This window comes from Leptopilina boulardi, unplaced genomic scaffold (genome assembly GCF_019393585.1).
Source record: "Leptopilina boulardi isolate dan_hultmark-lab unplaced genomic scaffold, ZJU_Lbou_2.1 LbouV2_258, whole genome shotgun sequence".
Classification (NCBI taxonomy): domain Eukaryota; kingdom Metazoa; phylum Arthropoda; class Insecta; order Hymenoptera; family Figitidae; genus Leptopilina; species Leptopilina boulardi.
In genome coordinates, this window is record NW_026137816.1 from 167,858 (window position 1) to 182,380 (window position 14,523).

The following is a 14,523-nucleotide window of genomic DNA, read 5'->3' on the forward strand; positions in this document are numbered from 1 at the left end:
CTCTTGAAAAAAAATGGCTTTTCAATTTTTCTAAAATGAAATTAATCGAATCGATGTAGAAAATCCTTTTTTTTACATAAATTATATCGATAGTCTTATGAAAATAAAACATTTTCTTTTGCATTTTTTTTTTTGGAGCAAAATTTTTTGCTTTTTAATTATATTTATAACCGAAAGGAGACATCAATTTTTTTTTTCGATAAATCAAAATCAATGGCTCTAATTAAAGCTCAGGTCAGTTTTGGATCTCTGGAAGACATTCTTGAGATGAGCGGCTAGCGATAATTCACAACAAGACAAGTGTAGCTCAAGATGGTGCTAGATCGGCGCTTTGAATTGCGCAAAGTGCAGAAAATGCACTTCACATCCCAAGATTGTTCATCAGTGCGGCACGGATACACACACACACAGTGAAGATAGCTAATCTTCACCACAAATCAACGATCTCGATTCTCGAGCGACCTCTACTCCAATATCGTGATTTGTTTCACATCGTCGAATGAAAAAGGAAAAAAATTGAGAGAAAAAAAAAAAAAAAAATGACTCGAGTGACTTATGCGCCCATTTTAGTTAATAATCCCGTTATGCTCCATCTAGCCAACGCAGATATAATAACGAACTAAGCGCGCGCGCGCTCACAAAATAAAAACCTTTTTTGGCCGAGGGCGTTAAAGGGGAACCAAAAGGCCGCCTCGTCATCCGTCAACTGTCAGACGTCTGACCAATCCTACACCAAAGAAATACAAAACCACCCAAGGGCAAATTATATAGAATTTCTTGTGTGGAAGAATAAAAAAATTTTAAAATTTTGTTCCTTACCAAATTTTGACAAAAATCAATGATGATGATGATATAATGAATTTGGCTTACCTGAAACAGAAAAATAAAAATTGTTATAGAAATTGTCATTTTATAAAATTAAAAAATTAATTAAAAATGTTTGGGGTAAATTAGGGCGGTATTATACACAAATAAACTCTACATAATGAAATTCTACTGTACACAAGGAAATTTTCAACAAAAAATAAAAAGAAACTAAATTGTAAAACTAAATAATAAAGTAGAAAATTCTCACTGTAAACTGCAAACGAGCAAACTCTACATTACAATTCTACATTAGTAAACTCAACATATAAAAAATAACTAATTTTTTTCTACACATTTAGACTCTACAGATAAAACACAATTGAACTCTATTAATGTAAAAATAAATGAACTCTACATATTATAAATTCTCTATATGAAATGAAAATATTTAAATTCAATTATTTTCAATTCATATAGACAATTTATAATATGTAGAGTTCATTTATTTTTACATTAATAGAGTTCAATTGTGTAGAATTTTATCAAAAGTAAAGAAATATTTAATTGTGTAGAATTATAAAAAAAATTTAATTAATTTCTTTTCATAGCTGTGTAGAGTTTACTCAAGTAGGATATTTATTACTGTAGAGTTATTAAATTTTTTTTTCTTTTTTATAATATGATTTTATTTGTATAAAGTTTACGGTGGAATTCTATCAATTAGATACCGATTCAACGTAATTAAACTCTACATAAAAGAATTCTACAAAAAATTAAGTGTACTCTACACAAAAGAATTTTACAAAAATTATCTCTACTCGAGGAAACTTTATCAGAAAAGCAGTGTTTATTATACACAAATAAACTCTACAAGTTACAATTAAATAGAATTTAATTTTATATTATTTATCACAGTTAAATCCTACACGGAAAAACTCTACACGTAAGAAATTATTATTATTTCTGTTTTAATTAGATTTTAATCTTCGTATTTGATTTTCACTAAAAAAATTAATTTTGTAACAATAAACTCTGCAGAAAAGTTCTACACTTATAATTCTACGCAAAAGAACTCTACACTATTTAATTAAATGAAATTTGCTTTTTAATAAAATTTTTTAATTCTATACGTTTAAACTCTATGCACACTGAAATAAAGATAATAAAGATAATATTTTTGTGTTTTTAGAGTACGAAATTAAAGAAGTTAAACTAAAAACAAATTTTATTTAATTTTACAAATGTAGAGTTTTACAGTGTAGAATTTAACCGTTCGAAATTAAAAAAGTTAAACTTGAGTTAAAGTTAAACTTAAACTAAGAACAAATTTTATTTAATTTTACAAATGTAGAGTTTTTTGTACAATTATAAATGTAGAGTTTGTGTATAGAGTTTAATTTTACAAAATTAATTTTCATATATGAAATTCAAAAAAAGGTACGAAGAATTTAATTGTGTAGAATTTAAGAAAAATGAAATAAAATATATTTATTTATGTAGAGTTTTACTATGTAGAATTTGATCTTGATGAATTATATGAATTAAAATTAAAGGAGAGTGCAGAGATATACATTTACGTAGAGTTTATTTGTATATAGAATTAATTCCAATTGTCTGCAAGTATGTAGAGTTTTCTCTTATTTTCTTTATAGAGTTTAATTGCGTAGAATCGCTACCACCTCGAATTTTTCGTGTTTTCATTTTTCCATCATGATTAGACTCTACATTTGTTAATTTTACAATTTGTACATTTTTATACTCTACATTAGAAATAATCAAACTCTACATTTGAAATTCAAAAATTTTTCTCAATAAATTCTACTTTAATTTATTGTCATCCACTTAATTGTAAACACAGACTAGAAAAAATTATTAAATTCTACATCATTAAATTGATTATAAACTCTACACATGAAATTAAAAAGTAATAACTCTTTTCTCCCACCAAAGTGTTTAGTAAAAAAAAGAGTGGATTTTTTAGAAAAAAAAAATAGAATTTCAATCACCTGGAAGCAGTAGGAAAAAAAATGGACAAACATGCCGCTTGTTTCCGAGAAATTTTGCAGACCTCGCGAACCCAACCGCGTTTCGATCAGCCGATAGTTTATTTGCGTAAATACGTCAAGTTTTATACTTGGACGGCTTCCGTGGCCTAGCGGGAATTTCATCTTGCATTCAAGTCACGCGACATAATTGCCACTAAAGGCTCTACCGCCGTCATCTATCTACGCGAGACCGCTGCATAATTCCATGAACCATCACTACATTTTTTTTTTTTTTTTTTTATACTATATACTCAACCAGAGCTTCACGCCAAGGACCTTACAGTTTGCCGCTGTCAAGATATGCAACGGGGGTATCTTCTTCTTTATTCCAGATCTCTTTTAAAGACTTGGAGAACTCGAGAAATCCAGGATGTAAAATTCTAAAGGTTGAACGCAACCATCGCGACGCATACCAATAATGCATCTTTTCTCTCTCTCTCTCTCTCCCTCTCTCTCTCTCTTTTTCTTAGCTTCTTTCGTGTCTTTAAAAGATCACGTATAGCCATTTTATGTATATAGTCAGTAACACTTTGTGTGTATACAATATACGATAAAATAGAAAACTTTCAAGTAGAATCTTAGAGGAGGAAAACCATCGCGATTTCATATATATATATATATATATATATATATACAACGAGTCATGGAATTATCCGATCGTGAGAGTCAATCGAAAAGCAGGACATTATAGCAAACGCGTGAGATCATCTGATGTTGAATTTGTTCAATTGAAGGTCTCCGTCAATTGGTTTTATGTATATATAGTAGATAACACGACGACCTATAGGCAAAATAAGAAAAAAATAAAATAAAATAAAATCGAAAAACGATCCTTGTGTAAATTAGGAATTTATAATCTTTATAAAATATCTCCGTATCGTGAGAGACTTGTATTTCAAATACTTTATATATGCCATTTAACAAATTTTATTAGCACTCTAAAAAAACAGTAATTTTCATTTTAGAGGATTTATTTTAATATTTTCCATTTTAAAAATAGTATAGAAAAATATTCTGAACTCGCAATTTTCTCTTTCGCGGGATATGAACTTGGAAAATTTGTTGTTAACACAATTCTAATTGTTGGTAGTTTATTGAATTAGGAAAAACAACTTGTTATAAGACTCTAAGTGATTATTTTTCTTAATGAAAAACAAAATTTACACTATTTTTCATATAGAAAATTTTCTATTATAGATAAAATGACCCAGTTTTATAGAAAAAAAACTGTTATTGTCCTTCTCCTTCAAAAATGGGTTTGTTAAACTAAATCGAATCACAAACTAGAACAAGAAAATCATCAAATAAGAAAGGGTTGATTTTAGAAAACTAAATCGTATAACAGTCTGGAACAAGAAAATCATCAATAAAATGGGTTTGTTAAACTAAATCGAATCACAAACTAGAACAAGAAAATCATCAAATAAAAAAGGGTTGGTTTTAGAAAACTAAATCGTATAACAATCTGGAACAAGAAAATCCTCAATAAAATGGGTTTGTTATAAACTAAATCGAATCACAAACTAGAACAAGAAAATCATCAAATAAAAAAGGGTTCATTTTAGAAAACTAAATCGTATAACAAAACTTTCCATATGTTCCAGTGAAACTTATTGTTATGGTATCACACGAAAAAAAAGTAGAATTTTTACCCCAAAATCGGTATAAAAATTACCTGCAACAAATTTTATTCCAGTTGAGGGCGCCACCGTCTATGTGAATTAGCATTGGTTAAAATTACCCGCAACAAAATTTACCCAGCGTTTTTTCTGTGTATTACAAATGTAATTATTGTCAGTGCAAATTTATATTATTTTCAATTTGTTGAGTTAGGAAAAACACCTTATTATAAAATTTTAATATATATACAAACACGGAAAAAAAAAATCTTTATCTGGAACAGCGATATGTTTCTTTAGAATAGTGAAAACTTTCGCCATTTTAGAGAAAACATATCGTTGTTCTAAGATTTCTTTGCGTGCGTGACCCCACTTGAAAAGATTCCTCGGAAAGTGCCCCCTAGAGGTTCTATCAGAATTCCGCCGGAACTTCCAACGTAATTCCATCGGAGTTCCAATGAATTTCCGATTAATTTTTTTTCAAAATTTTTAAAATTCCTAATTCCGTCGGAATCCCATAGGAAATTCTTTGGAACTCCGATGGAATTCCGACGGAATTACGTTGGAAGTTCCGGCGGAATTCTGATAGAACCTCCAGGGGTGTCATTTTCCGGGGGATCTTTCCAAGTGGGTATTATAAATTATAAATTCGCCGGAACTTCCAACGTAATTCCGTCGGAATTCCATCGGAGTTCCAAAGAATTTCCGATGGGATTCCGATTAATTTTTTTTCATTTTTTTAATGTTCCTAATTCCGTCGGAATCACATTGGAAATTCTTTGGAACTCCGATGGAATTCCGACGGAATTACATTGGAAGTTCCGGCGGAATTCTGATAGAACCTCCCGGGGGTGTCACTTTCCGGGGAATCTTTCCAAGTGGGACTCTCAAGTGATTATTTTTCTTAATGAAAAACAAAATTTACACTATTTTTCATATAGAAAATTTTCTATTATAGATAAAATGACCCAGTTTTATAGAAAAAAAAGAAAAAACTGTTATTGTCCTCTCCTTCAACGTATCACGATCAAAAGAATCTATTATTAAGAAATAAATTGCAATTTTTCTATTGCATAATCAAATGTAAAATCGTGAACGATAGAAATCGATATGCAAACTTCATTTTAAGATAACGGATCTCTTTGATCAATATCGTTGACTTAATGTTTCATATATATACATATAAATATATATATATATATATATATATATATATATATATATATATATATATATATATATATATATATATAGAAAACAATATATTATATATATAAATGTTGAAGTACTATTTTATATGCATATGTGTGAATTTAAAATAGAAGGTGAAGAAGTGTGTGCAACACGAATGGAGAATGGAATGATCGTGAAATGATATCGCATATAAGGTAAGGGACTATCGTGTGGAAAGAAGACGAACCCATGAGTCCCTGAGAATAGAAATATATCGACTGTGTTCCTTTCACGACTATCGTCAATTCCACCGGGATCGGTAGATCAATCGAGGGAAGGTCGATTCAAGAGAATATTGCCGCGTGTGCACCATCATCAGAGACGTTTTGCGACATTACGAAACTTCAATGTCCATAACAATATTCTCTTACAACATTGGGAAATTGTAATTTTTTTTTTTTTTATTGTTTATCTTTTCTTTTTACTGAAAAACAAAAAAAATCAAATAAATATAAAAAAAAAATTGAGTTAAATTTTTCTCATAGTGAAATTATTTAATTATTTTCCCACTTGTAAGAATTGTTTTCTTTTTTTTTGTTCAAGAAAGATAGGAAAATAATTTTTGAGAATGACAAGAAAAGTTTTGTAAGAGAGGTCAAGAACTCTGTGGAGGGTTATGAAGTGCGATGTTGATGCGATAGTGGAATGAAGGAAGGAAGGCAGGCAGGCAAGGATATGTATATACAAGAAATACATACATAGCAAGTGTTTTACTGATTACCAACACTTGAGAATTTGTTTTAAGATAATCTTTTTTCATTTTCAAATCTCGAAACATCCAGTTTTTTTTGAAATCAAAGAAAATTTATAATTAGCAAAAATTTTCTTAAATACATTTTAATATAATTATAATTTTTTTGATTAAAATTAATATAAATATCTCTTAGTTCGAAATTCATTTAAGAAATTTTCATTTAAATTTACATATGCAACTATAATGAATATAGAAGGATGAATATATTATTAATATGCAAGAAGAGGATCTTGGGCCAATTTAATTGGGACCGGAAGTTACCATGTTTGAAATTACTTGTGATTTACGTGAGAGAATTTTGGAAGTTATAATTCATGTGCAAGCAATTTATTATTAATATTATAAAATCTAAAAAGAATGTCTTCAATTCGAGATATTCTAAATAAAAATTAATTCCATTATTCTCTTTCTCAAATCAAATTAGGAGATAATTGTTTTTGTTTTTTTTTTGTACATTAAGACCTCGATTAGTATTTGCGGGTCAATTTAAACTCATTCCACCAAATGTTCTCTGATTCGCAACAACCACAATATAGCCAAACCCATATAATTACAGCACTAAAGTGGGAAATGCTTTTAAGGACTCGGAAGAAACCAAGAGTCTAGGACTTTAATTGCTACCCAATAATAGTAAAATACACTTTAACTTTATTAAATTAGAAATAGATTTTTCTTTTATTCTAGATTTTTCAATAAAAAAAAACTAAGAAAAATAGTTATTAGTTTGAAATAACTAGAATAATATTCAAAATAGTGAATTAAAATTTCATTGCGGGATTTCATGCAAAATTTTGTGAATTTCATTAGTATGAAAGGTAAAGATGAGAATCAAAAATTTCGAACTCATACATAGTTTACTAGAATATGGCAATTCCGTTATCTTTTGGTAACCCGAAATAATATTCCGTTAACCAAAAAATAATGAAAAAAAAAAAAACCCGGCACCGTGAAACCAAAGGCGAAGGTAACTTCGTGCCGGCCACCTGCAGGTAAGCTGGGAGCGTCACGACGCCGCTGCCGAAGCGAGTTACGGCCACAAATCACGCGATTTGTAATTGCTCTACTACCAACTACGCGATTTTACATTTATATGTACATTTGTAGTGGTGGAAATGTGAAAAGGTGGTGGTTGGGGGGGGGAGGTGGTTAAAAGGGAGGAAGGATAGTGCTGCACGCGTGGATGGAAATCCATAAACATTGATTGCTTCGGCTATATATATATATATATATATACAGACTCACAGGAGTACAAATAGAAGGGAAAAACATAAATATTCTTCGTAAGATTCTGTCTACATAGAAATAAATAATGTAAAATAAAAAATTGTACCCTTAGAATAAATTTTTTTTTTCTAAGTTGAGAACCTCAAGATAGTGCGTTGTGATTGGTTATCCCCCACTTGGAATGTGCTGCGCGCGCACTGTTCTCAACCTCGACGTTTCTGAATTAGAGTTCTATTTCCACTACTGGTTCTGCGCGCGCACTGTTCTCAATCTTTTCGATTCTTTGACAACATTTTGAAAAGTCGTGACACCTTTTATAATTTTATTAATTCTTCCTACTATATTATAAAAGTCACGACTTTTCAAAATGCCGTCAAATAATCTAAATAAAAATAATTCACAAAATTTAGAAAATATATTATTTGCGTAAATAAAAATTCTATTCTATTAGTGGAAATATATTAAATATAGATATGGAAATGAAGCATTGCCAATTTTGGGAGCGATGTTCTGCTTTCTAGTTTTAATCGAAATAGAGGTAGTTTCTCGTATTTGTGTGCGTATGTATATATATATATATATGGGGGTGATGCTCGCTCAGTTCCAGTCTCACCGTTTATTCAAATGAGCTTTCGACACTGGAGGCATGATATAGCACTGTACACTTGTCTGGGTCGAAGAGGTGTCGTGTTCTGAACGCATTAGTCGGTCTCTTTAAATTCTTTATTTTTACATAACTCATCACGTGAGTCTTCAATTTATTCAACCAAGTTCAATTAATATTTCCAGTAGGTGTTGACATCAATTCATTAATTTCAAACATAAACCTCATCTTAACTAATAACTTTTAACATAACCTACCTAAAAATTAATTTTCAAAGATATAATTTTTTGAGAACCACTGCCTTGGGAACGAAGTGGGGGTTTCATATTTAACTAAATATTGTGTATAAAATTGAAAATATAAATTTTTTTTTAAATTCCCTTTAGTAAAGGAAAAAAAAACTATTTCAATAGAAGGTGAATGTTAAAAAGGTCGTCGTATTTGCTACCGTAATGAGCGTTGGACAGAAGATTGAAACAGGGATTGCGCAAGAATAAAGTATAATTGCGTTATCAAAGGTTATGTGAATATACTGTATGATGATTACGAATAAGGTAAAGGATAATTATCAAAGTCTATCCCGCAAAGGGGGGAGACAATAATTACAATTATTATTTTTCGAAAGGTATATAGACGGCGAAATAAATTATAGGTTATACGACTTTTTATGCCCATTTCGATGTGTATCAAAATTGCACGACAGAGGGCGCCTTACAGCTGTTGTTTTATAGTTATATTTATTTTTTTTTTAGAAAATAAAATTCTATTTAAAAAATTTTTTTTTAGTGGAAAAATAGAAGTTCGGTAGTACAAAGAATGTAACACTCAGTAAAAACACTTTTCAATGCTCGTTCCTTGAAAGATAAGAGTGAATCGAATTCCGATATCGACGGTTACCAATCCACATAGTACAGGAATACATACATATATATATATATATATATATATATATATATATATATACAGTTTGCTTCTTAACGTCAGAGCGCAATGCCCTCTTCAGGTCTTGTCTTATGGTTACCAAGATTGGAGCTGATAAATTCACCTCAAGTGAAATGCCCTGTACCAATGTGTCTTTCTTTAAGATATTGTATATAGTGTTCGTCGGGACACCTAATTATACGATTGTCGTTTGTTCGAGAAGCCAAGATATCGTTCTTCGGATACCACCGACGCGACAGTTGAGTCTCTCACGCGACTTGACCAAATGGTCTCCATTTTTCTCACCTCAAAATATTTGTTTTTATCATATATTCAAATTTTCTTTCAAAAGAAAATTTTTAATTTATATTTTCTTCTGTCACAGAAATAAATTCCGAAATTAAAAATTAATATAACCTCAAAATTATTACTAATATTTTCTTCTGTCACAGAAATTGGTAAATAAATTACGAAATTAAAAGATAACCTACAAAATTTTCTATTTTTGTATATAGATTTTCATAATGTAAGAAAATTGTATTAAATCATTTTCATTCTTTCTTTTTTAGGAAGAAAAGTTAGAATTTCAAATGGTTTGGGACATGATTGTGATATGTGCTCCCCCCCTTTGGTATGAATTTTGTTCATCGCGTTCTTCTCTTCGCAGGAGAGAAGATTGTCGCGCGATTAGTGCGAGTCCTGGTGTCAAGTGGAAGATGCATTACTCTCCTGGTTCTGGCCGTTATACATACATATATATATATATAGCTTTAGGAATAATACTTGAAGATACACTGGTACATGGGTTGTTGGTCTTATACGGGTCCGTTTATATGCGGTAACGCCGTAAGTGCCTAATCGCTGATCGCATCTGCTTGCACTTTGCGTCAAGCCAAGGCACCTTGCAGTTTGCTCCGACGCGTTGTAGATCCGCGTATCTTTTCTTTGCCTTTTGCTACCCTCCGCGAAAACAAAGTCAGAAATCTTTTTTGAAAATTGTTCATCTTCTTTTTTTTCCCTCAATTTAATTTTATTAATTCAATAGAATATTTATTCAGTAAAAGTCACAGGTTTCAAGTGAAATTATTTTTTTTGTTTACAGATTTGAAAGGAGGATCATCAATGGAAAAGTTTTAAAACTAAATCGTATTACAAACAAGAAAATCATCAATTGAATGGGGCTTTTTTTTGAAAACTAAATCGTATCACAAACTAGAACAAGAAAATCATCAAATAAAAAAGGGTTGATTTTAGAAAACTAAATCGTATAACAATCTGGAACAAGAAAATCATCAATAAAATGGGTTTGTTATAAACTAAATCGAATCACAAACTAGAACAAGAAAATCATCAAATAAAAAAGGGTTGATTTAGAAAACTAAATCGTATAACAATCTGGAACAAGAAAATCATCAATAAAGTGGGTTTGTTAAACTAAATCGAAACACAAACTAGAACAAGAAAATCATCAAATAAAAAATGGTTGGTTTTAGAAAACTAAATCGTATAACAATCTGGAACAAGAAAATCATCAATAAAGTGGGTTTGTTAAACTAAATCGAAACACAAACTAGAACAAGAAAATCATCAAATAACAAAGGGTTGGTTTTAGAAAACCCATCAATAAAATGGATTTGTTATAAACTAAATCGAATCACAAACTAGAACAAGAAAATCATCAATAAAGTGGGTTTGTTAAACTAAATCGAATCACAAACTAGAACAAGAAAATCATCAATTAAAAAAGGGTTGGTTTTAGAAAACTAAATCGTATAACAATCTGGAACAAGAAAATCATCAATTGGTTGGTTTTTGAAAACTAAATCGTAGAAAATACTAGAACAAGAAAATCATCAATAAAAGAAGGTGTGTTTTAGAAAACTCAATCGTAATAAACTAAATGGAAGCATTAAAATAAATCTTCTATTTTTTTAATATAAAATTATAAACTCCTTAACAGATTATAGCAGTTTAAATTAATTAAACAGCTGAATAAAATGTGAAACTATCAAAACGAAATTCTTACACAATTTTTCTTTTTTTTGTTAAATATATATATATATAAAAGAATTGCACCATTCAGACTTTAACACCTGCTCCGCGCGTTCCGACAAACTAAAGGATGTTCCGCGTAATTGGATCTCGCGTCCAATAAGTTTGGCGAACTTATTTATTTGCCTTACAACTGAAAGACCTACAGCAGCCAAAAGATGGTGGCTTGCTCTGAACAAATTACCCTCATTTCGATAAACTACCTTGTTCACTATATATATACCCTCATGACGCCCAGTAATTCATTATTCTTTAAAAACCTCTTATAAACCCATCTTTATTATCATTTTAATACACTAATAATAGCATAATGTATGTATACACGTCAATTGTATAACGAAGTAACTAACATGACAAAGTATCTACAAATAAGAAAATATATAGTACTTGCATTTTTTGATATAAAATCGGCAGATGTTTATAATTAAGACAGTTAATTAAGGAAAGTAAATGGATTTAAATGCGTTGAAAAGAAGATGAGTATTATAGCGGAAATTATATTGATATTTTGAAAAAAAAATCGTAAAATAATAAATGGTATAGTCAATAGATGGCGCGTCATTAGTTTACGTAAATTTCTCATTGTTTTGTAAAAAAAAAAAATCTTAAAGACATTCTTTATAAACAAATTTCAAAGTATTAATAATCTAAAATATAATAAATATTTTCTGTAATATTAATGACACAATGTCAAAATACAAAATAATTTTTAACACACTGATTTCTGTCTCATTTATATTTTCACTTTGTGATATATAACTTTCTAGAGATTCGAACCAAGGTTTTGTATAATGATCAGTGATTATTTCGCGCGTGTGTCACTTTGGAGAGAAATGTGGTTAAATTCGCAGTGTAGTGTGGTGGACTATAGGGAAGCGCGCGTAAGTCAGACGGCAGACGGTGGATGATTCAGCACGGCTCATTAATCAAGCAGCTTTTTACTTTAATCACATTAATGAAGCATTTAATCTCACCGCGTGTTTTACAAGCCGCCGTTGTGTGGCCTATCTGCGTTCCAACGTTGACGAGAGAGGTTCTTTCCTGGCAAATAATCGCAGGCGCATATTATTTTCTTTTTTTTTTTTTTTGTTCATCAACCCTTCTCTCTCCTTATATTTCGCTATATATATATAATATACATTCCCCAACTGTAGTTCCTTGGCTAATAACCGCACCTCGTTTAAACCCGTTTACACCTGTACACACCGGTTGTGTTTCTCTATTCCTCCGCATTTTATCTTCAACTTGAAACAAGCTCCATTACGATAATATATTGTATTACAGGTGCGATGGTTATTACGACTACTTATCGCACCACACTAAAAATAATATAGGCTGCTGCTAATCGAATTCGAGACAATTTGAGAGGTATATTTCTTTTTTTTTAGCCACGCGCACCTTTTTGTAAAAGGTATTTTGTATTTACTAAGTTACGTTCAGTTAAAAATATGACTTATTTGCAGAGGCTGGCTATAAAGGAAATCTGATATAATTGTTATCGTACTACCAAGAGGTGGTAATTAATTATGTTAATTTTATATTATTTTTGTGTCTTTTTAGTTTTCAACTGCTGTTTAACAGAGAAGCTAAAATCTTTTTTTACTCTTTTTTAGGTGCAGATTTTTGTGGTTTTTAAAATTTTCCATAAATCAATGGAAATGCAAAATAGAAAAGAAGCAACGGTTTCGGATATTGTAGAAAATTCATCGAGGATCAAGAGAAGTTTACTTTAGAAAACTAAATCGTAATTTTATATATATATATATAATTAAAACAGAAAAATTGAAATTAGAAAACCAAATCGTAATTTTTTCTAAATACATTAACAGAAAAAATGTGATTTTAATTTGAGTAGCATAAAAACTACTACCACCTTCTTGTAGATGTCGCCACACTCCATGTGGAGTTATAAAATATTTAAGGATATCCCTGGGACATCTTAGGGATATTAATTTGCTTCCGGAGGGTATCCTAGGGATATCCAAACTGCCGCTAGCAAATGGATATCCTGAGGATGTACCAGGGATTTCCTTAAATATCCTCTGCTCTACGTAGAAAATTAAAAGGCATTAAAATAAGCTGCAACGCTTATTATTTTTTTTATCCAATTTTGCTTATTTTAATCCATTTTGGTATTAAAATAATAAGCATGCCTTTTAATTTTCTGTGTAAAGGTTATTGATTAAAATTTTTTCTTTTTCCAATTTCGTGCTTCTTTTTACCCCCCTAAAATCTAAAACAAAAACAAATGAATAAATCTACTATTTTGACATTAACCTATCCGAGAATCTATAAAAAATTTGAATTCCATAAATTCATTGGTATCGCATGTTTACCACGAATTGGCAAAATAAAGACGTGTATTCCTTTTTTACTATATAATAAAAATATATGCCTATTAATGACAAAGAGACTTTCTCTTTTGACAATTTTTTGTCTGCGTGGTACGAAACGTTTGCATATTTTGACATTGGTGTAATTTTGTTGTAGGTGCGCTTACATTATGCCAGAAAAGGAGGATGTACACATGCAAGCCACGGACCCTAGGGCGGTGCAACGTCACTTACCTGAAACAATAAATTATATACCGTTACACACTGCGTACATATTATATGCACAAATATAGGTAGGCGTTTGATTTATAGTCATCGTCCGCTTTATATGTATATACAAGCATTAACATGACTATAAGCGTGTAGGTAGACACTTACGGACGAGCTAAAGGAATTTTCCAAGTCTGCCACCGCAGACAAAATTATAAATTATATATATATATATATACCACTATATGTGTTTTGACTAATGACTTTTCTTTTAAAAGTTGTACAAAAAATAAAATCACTTTACTTCTTCTTTTTTTTTTTTCTTAAATTGAATTATGAGTTAAGATGTCAATTTCATACAAAACAAATTTATAGTATATATGTATACATATTGTCAGTAATGTGCCTTGCGAGAAATAATAATTTTGACATTATAAATCTTTAGAATATTTTTTTTTTTATTTATTTTAAATAATTTAAAAAAAATAATTCTTTTTCAGTGGTGAAATTTTTTTTACTTTTTAAAAAAACTTTTTTCGAAAATTACGGTTATTAATTTTCAAACGTTAACTTTTTTTTATAAAGATAAAAATACCTGTTTCTATTGTGTAGTTAATTATAAACGATAAAAAAGACCTTAAAGAAAGAGATACATAATTCTTTTATCTTTTTCCTTTTATAGTTTTAAGTAATTTTCAAATACACGGAATTGTTAAGCAAT

General features: G+C 29.9%; 1 protein-coding gene across 5 annotated transcripts in view; it reads right to left on the reverse strand.

The window, feature by feature from the left end:
* Positions 1–14,523, reverse strand: part of LOC127280923 (homeotic protein antennapedia-like) — a 364,206-nt gene that overhangs the window by 71,681 nt on the left and 278,002 nt on the right. The gene's annotated exons all lie outside the window — the stretch shown is intronic.